The following is a 20,090-nucleotide window of genomic DNA, read 5'->3' as shown; positions in this document are numbered from 1 at the left end:
GCATATCTTTTTAAAATAATAAGTACATATCTAACTGATAAGGAATTTTAAATGCTCATTATTAGACTTAATAAAACTAGCAAAAATGTTTTTAAACATTATTCTGGTTGTCTCAAAGTTGACTTGTTCCATTTGGGATCCAAAGAGTCTGCTTTGGGAGTTTTCATTGTGGCTCAGAGGGTTAAGAACCCAACTAGTATCTATGAAGATGTGGATTCGATCCCTGACCCTATTCAGTGGGTTAAGGACCCCACTCAATGGGTTACTGTGAGCTGAGGTATAGGTCACAGATGAGTCGTGGCTCAGATCGGGCTGTGGCTGTGGCATAGGCTGGCAGCTGCAGTTCCCATTTGACCCCTACCTTGGGGACTTCCATACACCACAGGTGTGGCCCTAAAAAAAAAAATCTGCTTTGCATTTGGTTGTCATAAAACTTAAATCTCTTATTTTCCAGCAGCCCTCCTTCCATTTTATTTAATTTTTTAATATGCTATTGATTTGTTGGAAAAATTGGGTTGTGTATCCTGTAGATTGTCCCCTGCATTTCTGGATTTGGGTAATTGCTTCCTTTTGACATTGTTTAATTTGTTTCCCTTATCCCATAATTCCTAGAAATTGGATTGGATTCAGGTTGAATTTTTAGATGAAACTACATCACAGGTGCTGTATTTTTGTTTCATATCCCAAGCCACCTAATACCAGCTTGTCCCACTTTTAGTTCAAACACTATGCTTTTAAAGAAACATCTTACTGCTTTAATTTAAGCTAATAAAACCAAATAGTTATTCTTTGGGAACCTGTGTAGGAAGTGCCTAAAAAGTGGTTTGTAATTAGTATACTAGATCCTTGAAAAGTTTGTTTCTATAGCATTTACAAATTAATTCAAAGCATTACCTTGTAGTCTCATTTATGTTCTTTATTTATTTATTTGTCTTCCCTAGGGCTGCTCCCGAGGCATATGGACATTCCCAGGCTAAGGGTCTAATCGGGAGCTGTAGCCACCAGGCCTACACCAGAGCCATAGCAATGCGGATCCGAGCTACGTCTGCCACCTATACCACAGCCCATGGCAACACCGAATCCTTAACCCACTGAGCAAGGGCAGGGATCGAACCCTCAACCTCATGGTTCCTAGTTGGATTCGTTAACCCCTGCGCCACGACAGGAACTCCTCATTTATGCTCTTTATTTGAGGTACTCATGAAGCTAGCCTGTTTGACCTTACTGCCATCCAACAGTGTAAACTTGCCTTTGAGTATTGATCACAGTGATCACCAATGGCAAAAAGATGTTCTTATTATATTTGGCCTAACTACACAATCAGTATCTCCTCATATAAAACTTATAGAATATAGGAGTTCCCGTCGTGGCGCAGTGGTTAACAAATCCGACTAGGAACCATGAGGTTGCGGGTTCGATCCCTGCCCTTGCTCAGTGGGTTAACGATCTGGTGTTGCCGTGAGCTGTGGTATAGGTTGCAGACGCGGCTCGGATCCCGTGTTGCTGTGGCTCTGGCGTAGGCCGGTGGCTACAGCTCCGATTCAACCCCTGGCCTGGGAACCTCCATATGCCGCGGGAGCGGCCCGAGAAATAGCAACAACAACAAAAAAAAAGACAAAAAAAAAAAAACTTATAGAATATAAATGGCTTTAGTGGCACATTATCTATTTAATTGTCTCAACCTTAGGCTTCCCTAATGGGCCACAGCATTTTAGAATATCTCTGGTAAACACTGGGTGGTTTCTTAAGGAGCAGTACTTGATATAACTGCTACACTGCACTACCCTACATCAGAGCCCGATGTAATGTTTCTAGGAAAAGTCATCTTTTCCTGGGACCCAAACTGGATTTCACAAATGTTAAAACAAGAGCAGACCTCAATAATTATCTGGTAGTCCAAACACTTCGTTTCTTGGACATTTGAGATTTCTCAGACCAACTGGGAACATTTCAGAATTACTCTTATTTTTAAAAATTGTTTTTATTGTGCACATCTGACAATTATTGGATCTAGAACATAAGATGAAGAGCTGGCTCCGAGGAAGAGTTGGTGGGATGTAACTTAAACCATTTGCTTTGGGACCACAGAGCCCCTCTGTCCGTGAGGCCTTGGCGCATGCGTGCTGCACCCAGCATGTGCTCTCAGGTTCCACCATTCATCACAGAGGAGATGTTTGGCTTAGCAGGATTTTAGGATTAGCTTTGAAGAAGTTGAGACTCTGCCTTTTGGAATGAGGCACATCAGATTAGATTACAGTTTCAATTCTGTTCACTCGGGCCTCCTGAAAGAACTCAAGGGAGATGGGGGAGGGAAGGAGAGACATGTCTTTATAAGCTGCTGAAAGGAAAAACTTGAGTCAGAAACCAAAGCGTGAGTCCTTCGTGCTGAGTCAGACTGGACTACATCCAACCTACAGAGTCTTTGTATATGTTCCCACTCTTTCCTTCTTCCCTCCTGTCCTTGAACCTTGACTCTCCTCTCTCCCCACTTCAGACAGCCCAGCAGGCTCCCCCACCACACAGTTTTCCACCCGCTCTGCTTCACAGCCGACCTGCCTCGCTCCTTGTTCCATCTTTACCTCCCTGACCCCACTGCAGTCTTTCACCCGATTAGCAGTTCTTCGTAAGAGCATTTTCTACTCTTAAGTGTGAGGCAATACACTCCCTCCTGGATTTTCTCAAGGTTGCCGGAGCACCCATCAGGTTTCTGTCCTGGAAACACTGAACTCTCTCTCTGGGAAATTTCAGTTACTCTCTCAGCATCACTTCTCCTATATATATACGTTCAGATAACTTCCAACTCTCTGTCTACAGTTGAGCGGTTTCTTACCTGCATCCCAATCCCCAAAACCCAGCCACTTAGCGAGTGTTTCAGCTTCTGGGAGAATTTCCTGAAGCTGTAAGCCTGTTCAACCTAAACTATCCCCTCTCCAGCCTCTGCATGCAAAAGCCTTGTCCACCTTGACTTGGTGATTCCATCCTTCTGCCCAGCCCTTCCCTCAGGCATCCACTTAATAGCTTTTATCTACCCTTTATCTTCCTTCAGGCAACTTTCAGTTCTTGCCTGAATTGTTCTTCTCAGTGAAGCCAGAGAGAGATTCCTGAAATGCAGCTATGATTGTGCCCAGTGTTACAGCTCCGTTGCCCTCAGTGGTCCAGCGACTTGTGAGTCTCCTCTGAGCTACCCCTTTCTCTAGCCAGCTCACCTCTGGTGCACTCCAGACAAACTCTGCCACCCAAAGTGCTCATCACACCTGCGGCTCTTCAGGTGATGTTCCATTAACCTGAGAGGCGACACCTTCTGGTGTCCACTGTCACCTAGTGTTTTACATCTCAGCTTAGACATCACCTCCTCCGGAAAGCCCTTCTTTCTGGTGCTCTTCCTGCATGTTTCCATGACAGCATGTACTTTCCTTCATCCTAACTCAACACCACGTGAAGCCTACCTTTTATGTTTTTTCCTCCCGTTGGACACCGTATGCCTTCTTCCTGTCTTTAATTCTTATCCGTAGAGTCTTTGGGGGCTTCTCTCTCTAGCTCATAGTAAATCCATAAATATTGCTTGAATTAATGGATCAAGAATGAGTGCTGGTTTGGAAGATGTCTAACCCCTCTTAGACTTAACTTCCTCTTCTTTAAAAATGGGGGCAGGAGTTCCTGTCGTGGCAGTGGTTAACGAATCCAACTAGGAACCATGAGGTTGCAGGTTCGATCCCTGCCCTTGCTCAGTGGATTAACGATCCGGCATTGCCGTGAGCTGTGGTGTAGGTCGCAGACGCGGCTCGGATCCCGCATTGCTGTGGCTCTGGTGTAAGCCAGCGACTATAGCTCCGATTCGACCCCTAGCCTGGGAACCTCCATATGCCGAGGGAGTGGCCCAAGAAATAGCAAAAAAGACCAAAAAAAAGGGGGGGGGGCAATACAAATGTGCACCAAAAATTTCAATAAATATACAGCTGTCTTTAAACAGGAATAATATAGCTTTAGTGTCCTGTGTTGTAAGTACCTGGAGTGACCTGTATGTGAAATGGTGATCAGCCTTCAGTCCTTTTGGGTTTATGATGAGATATAAACACGAAAGGTGCTTATTAAATACATAAAAGGGATTTGAAGAGTTTATTTGGCCAAATGTTTCAGGAGAGCATAATTTTTTTTTTTAAATTGCCACCAGGCTAGAAGTTATTGGAAAGATCTGATTTTACTAGATTACCCAGTGAGATATCACTGTGCATTATGATGTATGTAAATATTCTGAAGCACTGAACTGTGAAGGTATACTTAATTTCAGTGCCATAATCATGCCTTTAGAAATAAAAACGTGTATAGAATAATTTTAGAATAATTTTAATGCAGAACTGCCAACCGCATTATAGCAATTACTTTAGTGTTATTGCTGTTAGTATGATTATTATTTTGGAGAGAAGATTTTAAGGTAGGAGTAAACCCAATTGGCATAAATTAAAAATTTATGTCTGGAGTTCCCGTCATGGCTCAGTGGTTAACGAATCTGACTGGGAACCATGAGGTTGCGGGTTTGATCCCTGGCCTTGCTCAGTGGGTTAAGGATCTGGCGATGCCGTGAGCTATGGTGTAGGTCACAGTCGCATCTCAGATCCTGCATTGCTATGGCTCTGGTGTAGGTCTGGTGGCTATAGCTCTGATTAGACCCCTAGCCTGGGAACCTCCATATGCTGCAGGAGTGGCCCTAGAAAAGGCAAAAAGACCAAAAAAAAAAAAAAAAAAAAAATTTATGTCGAGATAGGAGTTCTCTTGTGGTACAGTGGGTTAAGGATCTGGCATTGTCACTGCAGCGGCTTGAGTTGCTGTCATAGTTGAAGTTGGATCCCTGGCCCAGGAACTTCTACATGCTGCGAGTGTGGCCAAAAAAACCCCATCATGTCAAGATAATTCCTGCTACTTCTCTTAGGTGGCCTTTTTTGCTTTTAATAATTGTTTCTGAACTTATTCTGCCTTAGTTCCCATCCAAAAAAAGTCTTTACTAAGAGAAATATTTTGTGTAGTGTTCCATGTTGGAGGTATTCAGTTGGTATTCTTCAAGATTCAAAAACTGTTCCAGCAATGCAAGTTACTCAGTAAATATCTGTCTAACCCATATTTTTTTTTTAGTAATATGATTCCAGTATTCACTTTCAGTGGTTGTAATTCTTTTCAGTAATTTATTGTAATCTGATACTAAGTCAAATAGTTAAAAAAATTATGGGCAGAGAGTCAAGAAAAATTGATTGAAGTTATAATCATTTAAAAACAATTTGTGGAATCCTAACTTTAGCCATTTAAAAAAGAAACATAGTTAAAGTAGCCATACTTATAAACTAGCAATTGTTGCAGAAATTCCATACAGAGAAACCAGTAAAAATTGATCACTTTCTAAAGTTGTGTTGCTTTTTTGTGATGGACAGGCTTTAGGTATTTTTTTTAAGATCATAGCTTCTTTGAAGCAGCAGAGGCAGGATTCCAGTCTGGACTCCTCAGTGTAATACCAAGCAGCTACTCTGTGCAGAGCAGAAAACCTTGATATTTCAAGAAGTGCTTAATTTTAGTTTCATTGTATCCTTAAGTATCAGTATGGAAAAGTCAGCAAATATGTGACTTTCCATCCATCATTACTTTTTATTGAGGTGTTTAATCTTGGTTAAAGTTGGTTTTGCCGTCATTAAATGAGCATGATTGGGAGTTCCTATTGCGGCGCAGCAGGAACGAATCTAACTAGTATTGAGGAGTGGGGTTCGATTCCCTAACCTCGCTCAGTGAGTCAGGGATCTGGCGTTGCTATGAGCTGTGGTGTAGGTCGAAGATAAGGCTCGGATCCTGTGTTTCTATAGCTCCGATTCAACCCCTAGCCTGGGAACTTCCATATGCCATGAGTGTGACCCTAAAAAGCAAAACAAACAAACAAGCATTGTTGTGGGGGGTTGGGGAGTGGAGAGGTGGGTAGGACCTGGCTGGGATGGAGGCTGTGTTTAAACCTGCCACACTGTACCACTGACAAGGGGAAATAGCATAATTGACACCATTGCACTCGCTCACGCTCCTCCCCTTGATTTTTCCCTTGAAGTTCTGCTCTAAAGGAATTAAATTAGTTGACTGCTGCGAGTTGAGTTGTTTAGGGTGTTCAGCTCTTACTGCTGAGAGTTTGTGAGAGCTGACTAACAGAAAGATGAGCCTGGAGAATAACTTCAGTTTAGGAGTTAATACGTTTTTGTAAATAGTAGAAAGCAGGTCTTTTATCTTGGGCATCACCTTCCATTTAAAAAGTTTAATAATTACTTCTTTGATGTTGGTTTATAATTTATTTCAGTTAAACTATTTTAGCAGACCTTTTTTTCTTTGAACCCTACCCAAGAACTTGGCAAGCCCTGGCCTTCCCAGTATAAGCCAATTCTACCTTGTTTCACTGAACCCAAATACAGTTACAAATGCAGAGAAGGAGCTGTGAGATTTGGCACTGAATTCAAAGAAGACAAAAGGGCAAGTTGAGTGACCTATTTTCACTCTTGAAATTTACCGACTGTCTCATGAGGGACAGAAAATGAAGAAAACTAAAACCTTCAAGAAAGATTAATAAGATTCTTTTGAAAACGTGACTCAAATAAGACTATAAAATATTATTCCAAATTTTGTTTATAGCCAGAAGAGATTTTTTTTAAAGATTCTTTGGAAGATTTGTTCTTAGATATAAAATATTTATATCTGCTCAGATGTCCATTGCAGCTATTCTAGAAGACATTTTTCTGTAAGCTCACCACAGGTCTCTGCAAACAAAGTTGAAGAGCTTTAAATATATGTTTGTATATCCCCAGATATATGGTCTAAAGAAAAAGACACGACTTTCTCTGTGAGCTCCTTTAGTTCACGTTTTCTGATTCACTGTAGGACAGGGCGTGTTCCTGCACATTCCACTGGATAGTAAGTATAAAACCCAAATTGAAGGATGCACAATGTGTGTAATAACATAGAGTAGTAGGCAAACGTGTTACAGCCCAGTCCGTAGGTGGGTAGACTGCCTCGGAAAGTCTTGTAGGATTTAGGGGCTGGTGGGGCCAGAGTGAGAGCTGCTGGTGGTCCCCGTAGAGGGTCCCTGACAGAGCCAGTAGCCCTGTGATCAGAATTCAGAAGATCAGACCCAGCAGCAGGTAACACGGCTTTGTGGGAGAGCCCCCCGCAGCTGCCAGAGCATCTCTTGGGAAAGCTGTCTGTCTCGACCCTCATGGGTGTGTTTACAGTGGAGTCCCAGAGCCCTCAGCTGGCTCGTCCGGGTCTTCCTACACCCACTCCTCCAGGCCTTTTCCTGTGATTCCAGCAAAAAGATTTACCTATCATCCCTTCACGTACACCGTGTTGTTCCTTGTCTTTGCCACATGAGTTCCCTTTGCCTGGAAACCCCTTCCTTTGCCTCATTGCCTGGTTCACTCCCATGTAGATTCAGCTGGTCGTGGCCAGAGCAGTGCCCTCTCACTGCTGGGCCTTCTGTGTTCTTTCATGTGCCCGTGATCACCACAGTCATAACACCCATCGTGCAGGCATCCTCTCTATTTTTTCCATCTTCTTCAGCAAACTGCCATTGTCCCACTGTAGGGCACGGAGAACAGAGAGATCTCTCTGATTGAAAGTGGGACTCAGTTAACATTGTGGGATAAATCAGTGTGCCCTGAGCCCCCATGCTGTGCTGAGAAGCCAGGCTGCAGGGCCTTCATTGTGGCCGGGCTCAGGCTGTGGCTGGTTACTTTCACTCCTTTTTGTAAGCACAGATGGTACCTGGCAGATGCAAGCCTTTGGCCAGAATTACTGGCCAAAAGGGGGTGGGTCCTTGTGGGCTCCATGAACAGGTGTTAGAAAGTCACTTAAAGCATTCGTACTGTGGACACCAAGCTGTATCTTTGCAGCTGAAGGTACAGGGAGTGTGGTTATCTTCCCACAAAAATGCCCAAGGCACCTGGCAAGAGCAGGCTGCCTCCCACCCTGAGGGGCTGAGGTGCCCATTGGTAGATGGTGCCTGCGGTGGACAGCCCGCCCTGGCTGCCGGGATTTTAGAGGCTGAGGAAGACTCTTCCTTCCAGAGCCATTCCTGTTTATCTCTTGAGGTTCAGGAGGTGGAGGCTCCCTGGACACTGGACTGGTGCTATTACCAGACAGGAGAGATCTGAGACCTGGGACAACTTTGTCTCTCTCTGGGGAATGTATTGAGACTTGCTGGCTTAGGAACATTTCGTATTAAAAACATTGCTTGGGGAGTTCCTGTCATGGCTCAGCAGAAACAAATCTGACTAGTACCATGAGGACTTGGGTTTGGTCCTCGGCCTTCCTCAGTGGGTTAAGGACCTAGCGTCGCTGTGAGCTGTGGTGTAGGTTCCAGACAAGGCTCGGATCTGGCGTTGCTGTGGCTGTGGCATAGGCCAGCGACTATAGCTCTGATTCGACCCCTATCCTGGGAACTTCCATATGCCACATGTGTAGCCCTAAAAAGAAAAAGCACCTGTAGCCAGGGACTGACTTTCCTCGCTGCCACCTTGATCAGCCTTCTTCCTCATGGCCAAGCCCCAGACTGATGTCCCCAAAGCCCCTCCCCATTCTCTGTCAAACCTCTGCCCCTCGCTGTGCCCAGGTTCCCTCCCTGCCTCTGGCATTCCTGGCAGGCAGATGTAGCTGTGGATCCAGGGGGCCTGGGTGGAGAGGGAGGAGACTGGTTTCCTTTATGACCTCAAGTGCCCCGGTGGGCTCTGGGATCAGCTGTCTTCACTGAACCAGAGCTGAAAATGGTAGTGAGGCCTTAGAGTATTGGTTCATCACTGTGGTGTGGTGTGACAAGGCTTTTATGTGCTTGCCCAGGAATGCACCATCCGTTTGTAATTTCTTTAGGAAAATATGCTCTTAAGTCCAACTGGCAGACCAGATTTTTACATTTTAAAAATTTAGCACCTGATTCTGTAAGCGGATACTACCTTGAAATGCAAAACAACCAGAAAATAATTTTACACCGCAAGGTAGGGGCGTCAAAGCAAATACGAGGCCATCCAGGCCATAGTTGACTTGGTAAGAATGTAAAATAGACGGCTCTAGAAGGGGACTCAGAGGTCACGGATTCCTACTCTGTTTAGTTTAAAGATGGGAAAACTTCAGGCCCAGAAGGATGCAGGACATTTTTCAGAATTTAACCTTTGTGCCAAGGGCTGCTTCAGAACCTAGGAGTCCTCCCCTTTGCCTCAAGGTCAGGGTGTGGGTTTGAGGTATCACCCCAAGTTGTGAGTGAGAACGCACTCCTGGGGCAGGGAGGGAACCTGGAGCCCGGGGTAGCCCAGTGTGAGCTCCCCACGAGCTGTAGGTAGAATTGGAAGGGACGTTGGAGGAAGGAAGGAGTCATGGTTTCATATCCGTGTAAACTTGAGTAATTGGAAAACTGGAACCAACACCAACAAGACAAACACAAGAGGGCTTGTGACAGCTGACAGTTTGTCCCCACACCATGCAATGTCACACACGATGCATCTTCCTGGGGCCTCTCCAAGGGGTCATGGGTGCTCTCACACTTTCAGATTTGAGAGCTGAGTGCATCTGTCAGTGTTCTTCCTTAATATGGCTGGTAAGATGGCTGGAAAAATTAATTCAAGATGAAGGACTGGGAATGAGAAGCAAGCCACCATCATTGGCCAGTTTGAATGTCAGCGGTTTTGATATTTGGGCTTATTTACTTCTTCTTTTTTTTTTTTTTTTTTTTTTTTTTGGAGTGCGCCAGAACATGTAAAGATTCTTAGGCCAGAGATTGAATCTGAGCCACTGCAGTGACAATGTTAGATCCCCAGCAAGCTGCGCCACCAAGGAACTCCGTTGTTTACTTTTTAAAGTTATACATTTCTTACAGATCATCTGATAAAAACAGTGATTATCTTTAAAAGAAACGACCAACGACTAGGTTTTTTTTGTCTTTTGATTTGTAGAAATAGTTTTAGATTGTACTTGGGCCTTCAGAGACCATTTTAGTTTTTTATTCTATAGTAATATTTGTTTCTTTTATAAAACAGTGATTGTAGGGGGAAAAAATCACAATGACCTTTTTTCTATTTGGATTGCTTTTTCTATTGAGGGGGGTTATTTTGTTTTGTTTTGGCCATGCTTGAGGCATGTGAAAGTTCCTGGGCCAGGGATCGAACTCATGCCGCAGCAGTGACAATGATGAATCCTTAGCTGCTAGGCCACCAGGGAACTCTTCTGTTCAGTCTGCCTTTTAATTAAAAAGAGCAAAAAGATTGAATTGAAATTACATTAGAAGGAGAACATTCTGTGTAGGTTCCTTCCAGTGGTCCCTCCTTGAGGACCAGATTCTTGAAGAACAGAGGTAATCCAGGGAGAACGTGTCTCCCATCAAGAGGCCTGCATTTTAGGAACCAAAGCAGCTCAGAAGATAGGGCAGGCCCTTATAAGTAGAAGGGGAGTGAAGCTGATCCAGACCTGGAAGAAGTGGGCAGCACAGATTTCTTCTTCTTTTTTTTTTTTTTTGTTATACTTCTATGGTCTTCTATTCCTGATTGTCTTAGAGTCAGTGAAACAGCAGCACACAGCCCAGGGCACCTGTCAGTTCCTTTAATTCACATTGTGAAATGTAAGGGAGAGAGAATGATGATGAGTGAGGTTTACTGGTTAAGGGCCCCTGATGAAGCTGGATCAGGAGAATGGTGACCCAGGCCTGTTAGGGTCTATAACCCCTGAAGCTGTGGTGTGTGTCCCTGCTGGTCAGCAGGGTACATGTGGCCACAGGAAGACCTGTGTACAGGGTGAGCCCTGTGATGCCCTGGCAGGCATTTCTGAGTTTCCTTGCCATAATTCTGGCACCTTTGTTGGAACATCTGTCTTTCGTTCAGCACTTTTGTTTTTCTATCCCCTGTGTGTCTAATGTTCTGAGCACGGAAACAGTGGTGGAACATGTTGCTTTCCCATTTGCTCTGGGCTTGGCCTTGCGTTATTCCCATCTAGTCCAGTTCTCTGTCTGACTTTTTCAGTTACTCAGTGTCATCAGCAAACCAGAGAGTCTTATAACCAGATAGGAGACTCATTTTGTGTGTTGTTTTGTTTTTATTTATTTATTTTTAGGGCCACACCTGTGGCATGTGGAAGTTCCCAGGCTAGGGGTTGAATCAGAGCTGTAGCCCCTGGCCTACACTACAGCCACAGCAACTTGGGATCTGAGCCCCATCTGCAACCTACACCTCGACTCGTGGCAACTCCAGATCCTTAACCACTGAGTGAGGACAGGGATTGAACCCACGTCCTCATGGATCCTAGTTGGGTTCATTAACCTCTGAGCCATGAAGGGTACTCCCTGTGTGTTGTTTTAAACAAGTGGAACAGCAAGCATAAACATTGTTCATTTCAGAGTTGCCACCTCAATAATCTAGATCCTGGTGGTACTCAGGACATGTCCCAAGCATGTCCTGTGAGGAGGAAACCATTCTCCTCACTTTATGGTTGTGACTTTTTTTCTCTTTTAACCTAGACTGACTACTTACTTTGTTAAACAGATTTGGTTCTGAACAATTGAGACTTGTCTCTGTTTTCTATGGAATACGAGTAGGGATTAGCAAACTCTAGTTCACAGCCCAGCCATCTGTTTTTGTAGATAATTTATTGAAACACAGCCACACCCAGTCATTTATTTGTCATTGTTTGTGGCTGCTTTTGAACGACAAGGCAGAGTTGAGTAGTTGCCACAGAGACTTTATGGCCTGCAAAGCCTAAAATATTTACCCTCTGGCCCTTTACAGAAAATGTCTGCTAACTTCTGGTCTAAATTTATTCTCTCTATGTAAATATTTCCCCTAGGTCACTCAGTTAGAATTTGCAGAAACTTGGATGGTTTAATACTCAAAAATTACTTTCCTTAATGCTTTCCCACATGTGAGTTTCCTGTCCTGTGTTCATCTAAATACCTATTTATTTGTCTATTCTTGGATATCTCACTAGTATCCTAGATACTAAATTCTCTCAGTAAGGACTTTAGAATTTATGATCCACAGTATTCCAGATTTCAGGGGAAGGCTCCTTGCCTGTGTGCAAGGATGTTTTCTAAGAGAGCAGGGCGATTTGGGGAAGCAGGATTATTCCTCATGTTTTACCGTCCATAACTGTAGGTAATGTTTATATAAAGGGAATGAAAGCTTTCTGTTTTAGGGGCACATAGTGACTATATATGGATCTAATATGAATCAATGGATTAAATACCTACGAACCATTAATTTTTATTTTATCCTGGTGAAAAGTTTCAAGAATTCTCACAGTGAAAATTAGACCTCTTATTTATTTAATACATATGCCAATAATGTTATGTATTTCTTTCTTTTTTTCTCTTTTTTTCTTTTCTTTCTTTCTTTCTTTCTTTTTTTTTTTTTAAGCTGTTTTAGGGCTATATCCGCATCACATGGAGGTTCCCAGACTAGGGGTGGAATTGGAGCTATGGCTCCCAGCCTACACCACAGCCACAGCAACAAGGGATCCGAGGCACATCTGAGACCTACACCACAGCTCACGGCAACTCTGGATCCTTAACCCACTGAGGCCAGGAATCAAACCCAAATCCTCATGGATCCTAGTTGGGTTCCGTTAACTGCTGAGCCATGAAGGGAACTCTTAGGTATTTCTTTAGTGAATTTTTTTCTAATAATCTACTTTGTTGAGTTATCATTTATGTATAATCTTAATACATTTCTACTCTGTAGAAAAGCTAATTTATTTTAAAGCAGGCATTTATAGATTTTTAGCTTGTTCAGGATATCAGTCTATTCTGTTCCTTTTTGTTTTGTTTTGTTTTTCTAGGGCTGCACCCGCGGCATATGGAGGTTCCCAGGCCAGGGGTCAAATCGGAGCTGTAGCTGCCAGCCTACACCACAGCCACAGCAACGCCAGTTAGGAGACGCGTTTGTGACTCACACCACAGCTCACGGCAACGCCAGATCCTTAACCCACTGAGCAAGGCCAGGGATTGAACCTGCAACCTCATGGTTCCTAGTCGGATTCATTAACCACTGAGCCACGACGGGAACTCCTGTTCCTTTTTTTAAGTCTGTAGTTAAAGACTTAAGTCTGAGTACTTGCATATTATAGGACTAATGTACAATTCTGGAACTATTTAGAACAGGCCATTCATTGATATTTTGGGAATGTTTAGCTTTAAACCATGTTTGTACTTCCATAGGTGTCTTTTATTACGAGGGAGCACAAAGTGTGAAATATAATTCTTGCCCTGGAGATGCTTACATTTGGGTAGAAAATAAAAGCATAAATATTTTTAAAGCTAACGCTAGTATGAGTTGAGTCTAAAACAAGAGTCTTAGAAGCCTCACAAGGTGGTACATAAGTAAGTGCTAAGTGCAAGTTTCTTTCAGTTCAGATTTCAACTCAGTACCTATTGAGGCTCTTTGAATAGAGTGAGCAATAAAATATAGTCAGAGGAGAATAGAGCGAACCTAAAAATTAAAACAGGGTGTGATACATGGAGGGGAAGAATTGGACTTAAATCTAAGGTACAAGGAAGCAGATTTGTACAGGAAAAGCATCGCTGTTTCCTGGGGAATCAGCAGGGGTTGGAAATGCCAGGGGAGGCTTCACAGAAGAAATACTATTCAAAGAGGGGTTTGGAGGATGCCCAAGAGGAATCTTCCCTGTGTACAGAGGAGTAGGAAGGGGGTGGATGTGGTATAAACCAGTGTGGCATGCTAAGGGACTGCCAGCAAGTAGTTTTGGAGCGTGATGTTCTAGGAAGGGGTGACAGGAGGCTGGGATGGGTGAGGTAGGCAAGTCCCTCCGCCTCACTCCCGGAGAGAACACCAGATGGGTTTCAGGGGGAGAAGGGACATATTGTGGTGTGTTTCCAATGGTTCGCTCATAGCTGTGTGGCATGTGGGCGAGAGAAGGGGAGGCAGGAGGCTGGAGAGATTGGAAGGCCCACCACGGAGCTGAGAGCTGAGTTGGCTGGAGGCAGAGGGGTTTGAATGGGCATTAGGAGCGGGATGGCTGTCACAGAAGGGCAAGGGTGGAATGCGTCACAGTCTTCAGAAGATGTGAACCTCAGGGGCTTTGAAAGGTTTATCAAGCCCTGGGAGATGTGATGGGTTGAGGATTAGGTTGTGGACCGTGTCAAAAGCCAAGAAGTTTGGATTTGGCCTTACACACAAGGAGAAGGTGGTATAGCGAAAGCCTTCCTGCATCTGATCATGAATACTCTCTCCTCTCCCATCACAAAGGGTGATCCATCTGCCCAGACCCCTGTTGACCACTCCAGGGTATCTCAGCCACACTCTCCTGCATCTTTCTGAGCATCATCAAACCTGCTCTGGTAGCCCTAATCCAACACAGTAGCCTTCCCCACCCCTCTACCCTACTGTCTGCCATTTCTTCTCTGCTTTTCTTTACAGCTGGTCTCCCTGAAATTGTTTTCTGCCCTTCTGCTCACCACTTCTCCATTTAGATTTTTGTCCCACTGCGCTGCCCAACCCACTCTTGTTGAGCTCTACAGGGCTTCTTTGTCACCAAGCACAGGGGCTTGGCTTTCTCTGTCGGCATCTCTGTTGACCTGCCTGAGGTACTTATCTGCTCCGTCCTCCTTGAGATGCTTTCTTTGTCAGGCCTCTAGAACATTGTCTTCTCTAGGTTCTCAACCTGCCTTTTTATAGCTCTTCTCAGTCTCTTTCATCTGTGAATGTTGATGTGTCCTTTCACTCTCAAACAGTTCTCATCCAGGCCCATGATCTTGAATGGCATCTATGTCCTCATGACTCACAGGTCTGTGTCCCTGGCCAGACCTCTTCCCCAAGTTCCAGACTTGACTCTAACCACCATTTAATATCTCTGCTTAGCTCTCCAGTGGGCCTCTCACACTTAATGGATCCAAAACATAACTTTTAATTTCTCTCCTTCCCTAAACCCCTCTTTTCTCAACTAGAAACTGGTAACTCTGTTCCACTGTGCTCCGGTCGAAGAATTTGGAGCGATACTTCACCCCTCTTTTTCTCTCCTTTGTCACCCACATTCAGCCTATCCACAAATCAAATCCACCCTTGAGGAATATACCAAATCCAACTGCTTATCATCACCTGTCTTTCCAAGCCCAGGTAAGCTCTCCCTGGAGCCTCTGCTCTAGCTCCCTGCTTCCACACGTGGCAGCTGTAGTGACGCATCTAAATTGTGTTGATCGTGTTAGTCGTCTGCTCAGACCCTTCCATGTCCTCTCATCACACTAGTGGACAATCCAGAGTCCTCGCCGTGGCACACAAGGCCCTGCAGTCTGTGCTCTGAGCACCCCAAGGAATGTTCAAATGGCCCAGGAGTGTGTGCCTAGATACCCAACAGCACCAGGCATTGAGGAGAAACAAAGTAAAGTGCAGTGAGATTTCTCCCCATTGCTTTGGCAGAGCTGAAGAATGTGACCTGGTGTTAAAGACTCTTGATGAATGGTCACTGATTAACATTGATGGGGTCCTTTTCAAGGACAGTTCAGCAAGAAGAGCCGTAACATTTTTTACATCTTCTAAACTTGGAAGTCTGTTTTCAGAAATTTATCTAAAGGAGAGTTCCCATTGTGGCTCAGCAGGCTAAAAACCCAGCTAGTATCCATGAAGATGTGGGTTTGAGGGGTTCCCGTTGTGGCTCAGCAGTTAATGAACCTGACTAGCACCCATAAGGACAGAAGTTCGGTCCCTGGCCTCAGTCAGTGGGTTGGAGATCCAGTGTTTCCACAAGCTGCAGTGTAGGTTGCAGATGCAGCTGGGTTCCAGTGTTGCTGTGGCTGTGGTGTAGGCCAGCAGCTGTAGTGCTGATTTGACCCCTACTCTGTAATTTACGTACACGGCAGGTGTGGCCTTATGCTGTAGGTGTGGCCTTAAAATGAGTAAGAAAAAAAATTATCTAAAGGAAGTAATTGATTGACTATAGAAATTTTTATCTGTAATTACTGAAAAATTGAGACAACCTAAATCATTAATAGAAGATGGATAAATGAATTACAGTCCATTTATACAATAGAATACTATGCTGGATTAAGAACGTAAAATCATTGGAGTTCCCGTCGTGGCACAGTGGTTAACAAATCCGACTAGGAACCATGAGCTATGGGTTCAATCCCTGACCTTGCTCAGTGGGTTAAGGATCCGGCATTGCCGTGAGCTGTGGTGTGGGTTGCAGATGCGGCTCGGATCCAGGGTTGCTGTGGCTCTGGCGTAGGCCAGCAGCTACAGCTCCAATTGAACCTCTAGCCTGGGAACCTCCATATGCTGCGGAAGCGGCCCTAGAAAAGAAAAGAAAAAAAAAAAGTAAAATCATCAAAATGTGTGTAGTTGTATATGCTTTACAAGTGAAAAAAAATGGGTTACAAATCAGTATTATAACACAGACACATTCTTATAAATACACATGAATAAGTGCATCCAGAAAAGAAATGGGAAGGACATACGGCTAGAAATTGATCATGGTTACCTTGATTGGTGAGATTAAAAGCAATTTCTCTTTGATTTTGCAATAAGCATTTGTTTTGTTTGTTTGTTTGTTTGTTTGTTTCCTATTCTAGGGCTGCTTCCTGCGGCGTATGGAGGTTCCCAGGCTAGGGGTCGAATCGGGGAGCTGTAGCCACCGGCCTACGCCAGAGCCACAGCAACCCTGGATCTGAGCCGCATCTGCAACCTACACCACAGCTCATGGCAATGCCGGATCCTTAACCCACTGAGCAAGGCCAGGGATTGAACCCATAGCTCATGGTTCCTAGTCGGATTTGTTAACCACTGTGCCACGACGGGAGCTCCAAGTATTTGTTATTTTTATAATCAGAAACAATAAGAGAAAGAACATGAAATCTGCAGCATCTAGGTGTATGTACTTCACTGTGATATGGAAGCCGCCAAGCTGGAGTTCCCTTGATTCCCCAGTCCCTGCCTCACTCGCCCACCACTCACTGTGACTGCATTGCACCTGTTCACAGATGGAGCCTTATCAGCAGTCACACAGGAAGATGTGTTCTTCCTTCCCTGTGAAATTCCCCACCATCACCTCGGTCCTCAGTGTCTCTATTTTTAGAGGCTTTCATCAGGATTTAAGCATCCCCGTGTCTCAGTCCTCTTCTAGAAACAAGCAATGCTTCCTCTCTGTCCAGTACTTGATCCTAAATTTGTTACTCTGGGATTACTTTGTAGAACATGCTCACATTTTTCTAGGAGATAATTGTATATTCAGTTATTTTTCCCTTTATTCATTGACACAGTGAATATTTACTGAGTATTTTCTGTATGCTGAATGCCAGAGTTATAGAGATGAATGATCCATAGTTTCTATTTTCAAGGAGCTTATGGAAGAGTGAAACTCCTCCTGAAATAAAAAGAAAAAGCCAAGAACTTATAGAGTTTGGGGCTTTTCTTGGGAGGAAGAGATGCACCATATAAGTAGATGGTTTTATTTGTTAATTGAAAATTTTTACCTTAATACTCTCAGTCATTACTGAGAGAACTGCAAATTAAAACCACAAGGAGGAATTCCCATAGTGGCGCAGCGGAAACGAATCCGACTAGGAACCATGAGGTTGTGGGTTCGATCCCCGGCCTCACTTAGTGGGTTAAAGGATCTGGCATTTCCATGGGACTCACTTAGTGGGTTAAAGGATCTGGCATTTCCATGAACTGTGGTGTAGGTCGCAGACGTGGCTCGGATCCGGATCCCACGTTGCTGTGGCTCTGGTGTTAGGCCGGCAGCAACAGCTCCAATTAGACCCCTAGCGAACCTCCATATGCCGCAGGTGTGGCCCTGAAAGGCCAAAAGACAAAAAAACCCCCAAAAAAACAACACAAGGAAATACTAGTAGCCACTCTTTATAATGGCTGCAGTGAAATAAAATGGCAACATCAAATGCTGGAAAGGCTGCAGACCCACTGGAGTCCTCTCATCCATTGCTTATGGGAAAGCACAGCCATCTGGAAAACAGCTTGATAGTTTCTCAACATAATTTACCATATGACCCAATAATCCTCTTCCTGATATCTACATAAGAGAAGTAAGATCATATGATCACAACAAAACCTGTCCATGAATGTTCATTGTTTGATTTATACTTTATATCTTAATTAGTAAGTATTTCCCCGAACTTGGGAGTTCCCTTCATAGTTCAGTGGCTAACAAACCTGACTAGGTTCCATGAGGATGCAGATTTGATCCTTGGCCTCACTCAGTGGGTTAAGGATCTGGTGTTGCTGTGACTGTGGTGTAGGCTGGCAGCTGTACCTCCGATTTGACCCCTGGCCTGGGAACTTCTGTGTGCCACAGGTGCGGCCCTAAAAAAAGCCCCGCCAAAAATATAATTTCCCCAAACTGGAAATAACCTAGAAGTCCTTCGCCTGGTAAATGGATAAACAAACAGGTATATCTGTACCGTGGAACACTCCACAGTGAGAACGGACTCCTGGCATACTATTAGAACTGCTGGTGTATGATGCCAGCTTCGCAAAACCACACGTTATACCATGTGGTTTCATTTCCGTGACAGAGAAAGCAAAAGTATAGGATGGAAAACAGATCAGTGGTTTTTAAGATCTGGGTGTAGGAAGAAGGGGTCGACTCTAAAGGGACATAGAAGAATTTGGAGGGTGATGGAGTGCTTCTATATTTTGATTGTAGTGGTAGTTACTCAGCTGAATCCTTCCCCCCTCCCTCCCCCGCCCCTCTGGTTGTGGTGTGCAGCGGCTTGATGCGGGATCTCAATTCCCAGACCAGGATTGAAGCTGGGCTATAGCAGTGAGAGGGCCAAATCTTAACCACTAGACCACCAGGGAACTCCCTAACTGAATCCATATTTAAAAACTCACTTAAAAGAGTTTTACATTTTGTAAATTAATACCTCAATGAACCTGACCTAAATTTTTTTTTTTTTTTTTTTTTTTGGTCTTTTTGCTATTTCTTTGGGCCGCTCCTATGGCACATGGAGGTTCCCAGGCTAGGGATCGAATCGGGCCGCAGCCACTGGCCTACGCCAGAGCCACAGCAACGCAGATCCAAGCCGCGTCTGCAACCTACACCACAGCTCACGGCAACGCCGTATCGTTAACCCACTGAGCAAGGGCAGGGACCGAACCTGCAACCTCATGGTTCCTAGTCGGATTTGTTAACCACTGCGCCACGACGGGAACTCCCTAAAAATTTTTTTTAAGACAACAGGAAAAAATTTTTCTTGTACATGAGCTATAATTTACATGGTCCAAAAATCCAAAAATATGAAGGAATACAGTTAAAAGCCTCATTCTACCCTTGCTTTCTATAATGTTTCTTATGTATCTTGAAGTTTCTCTATGCAAACATCATCCTATATGCATCTGTGTTCTCATTTTTACCTCTTTCTAACACAGAAAATAGCTTATTAATAGGATTTTCTGCATCAGTTCCATCTTCGCATAACTTATGTTACAGTTCTTTTCATAACCATGCGTGGAGATCTTCCGTTCATTTCTATAGCTGCACGACAAGAATGTTGTCATATGGGTGCCTATCATTTAGCCAGTCCTGCTTTGATAGACCCAGCTTTTTCCCCCATCTTTCCCAGTTATACACAGTGCTGCAGGGAATAACCTTGCACATACAATCAGTTCTGCTATAATGCTTGTGCTGAAAACATTTGTTCTAGTGCAGCTGAGATGTCAGGGAATAATTGAAGCATAAGGTGAATTCCGAGTTTGCTCATGTGTGATTCCATCCCTGAGAAGCATTAGGTGAGCATAGAAAACTGGGATGGAGTTGTGTAGGAACGCACCCGACACGCTCGAGCACAGTCAGACCTCCACCAGCAACTTTGTCTCCCCGACGGTTGAATCGCAAAGGTCCACACCTGGTGTTCCAGCTTCCCTCCGATTTCAGATAACCCTCCTTCCCTCACTTCGCAAAAACTAACAAGCCCGCTGATGCTCACTTCCACAAGCAAACTGCCTGTCTTTTTCTAAGTAAACTGCCATATTTTTTTTTTTTTTTTTGCGGTATCCTTAGATTTCTTAACCATTTAACGTGTGAAACCATGCTACTGTTTTTATTAAATGAGTCACTGGCAGTTTTTGAGTGTTATG

General features: G+C 44.1%; 1 long non-coding RNA gene across 16 annotated transcripts in view; it reads left to right on the top strand.

Moving 5' to 3' along the window:
- The window catches only part of ZNF532, a 107,930-nt gene that overhangs the window by 76,731 nt on the left and 11,109 nt on the right, over nt 1-20,090 (top strand). For 13 of the 16 annotated variants that reach the window (XR_002346185.1, XR_002346168.1, XR_002346189.1 and 10 more), the window contains one exon: nt 15,039-15,116. The exons of the other annotated variants lie outside the window; for them this stretch is intronic. This is a non-coding gene — a long non-coding RNA (zinc finger protein 532). The remainder of the gene's footprint in view (nt 1-15,038; nt 15,117-20,090) is intronic. 16 annotated transcript variants of the gene reach the window in all.

Source organism: Sus scrofa, chromosome 1 (assembly GCF_000003025.6).
Source record: "Sus scrofa isolate TJ Tabasco breed Duroc chromosome 1, Sscrofa11.1, whole genome shotgun sequence".
Classification (NCBI taxonomy): Eukaryota; Metazoa; Chordata; class Mammalia; order Artiodactyla; family Suidae; genus Sus; species Sus scrofa.
This window is presented reverse-complemented; position numbering and strand designations above follow the sequence as displayed.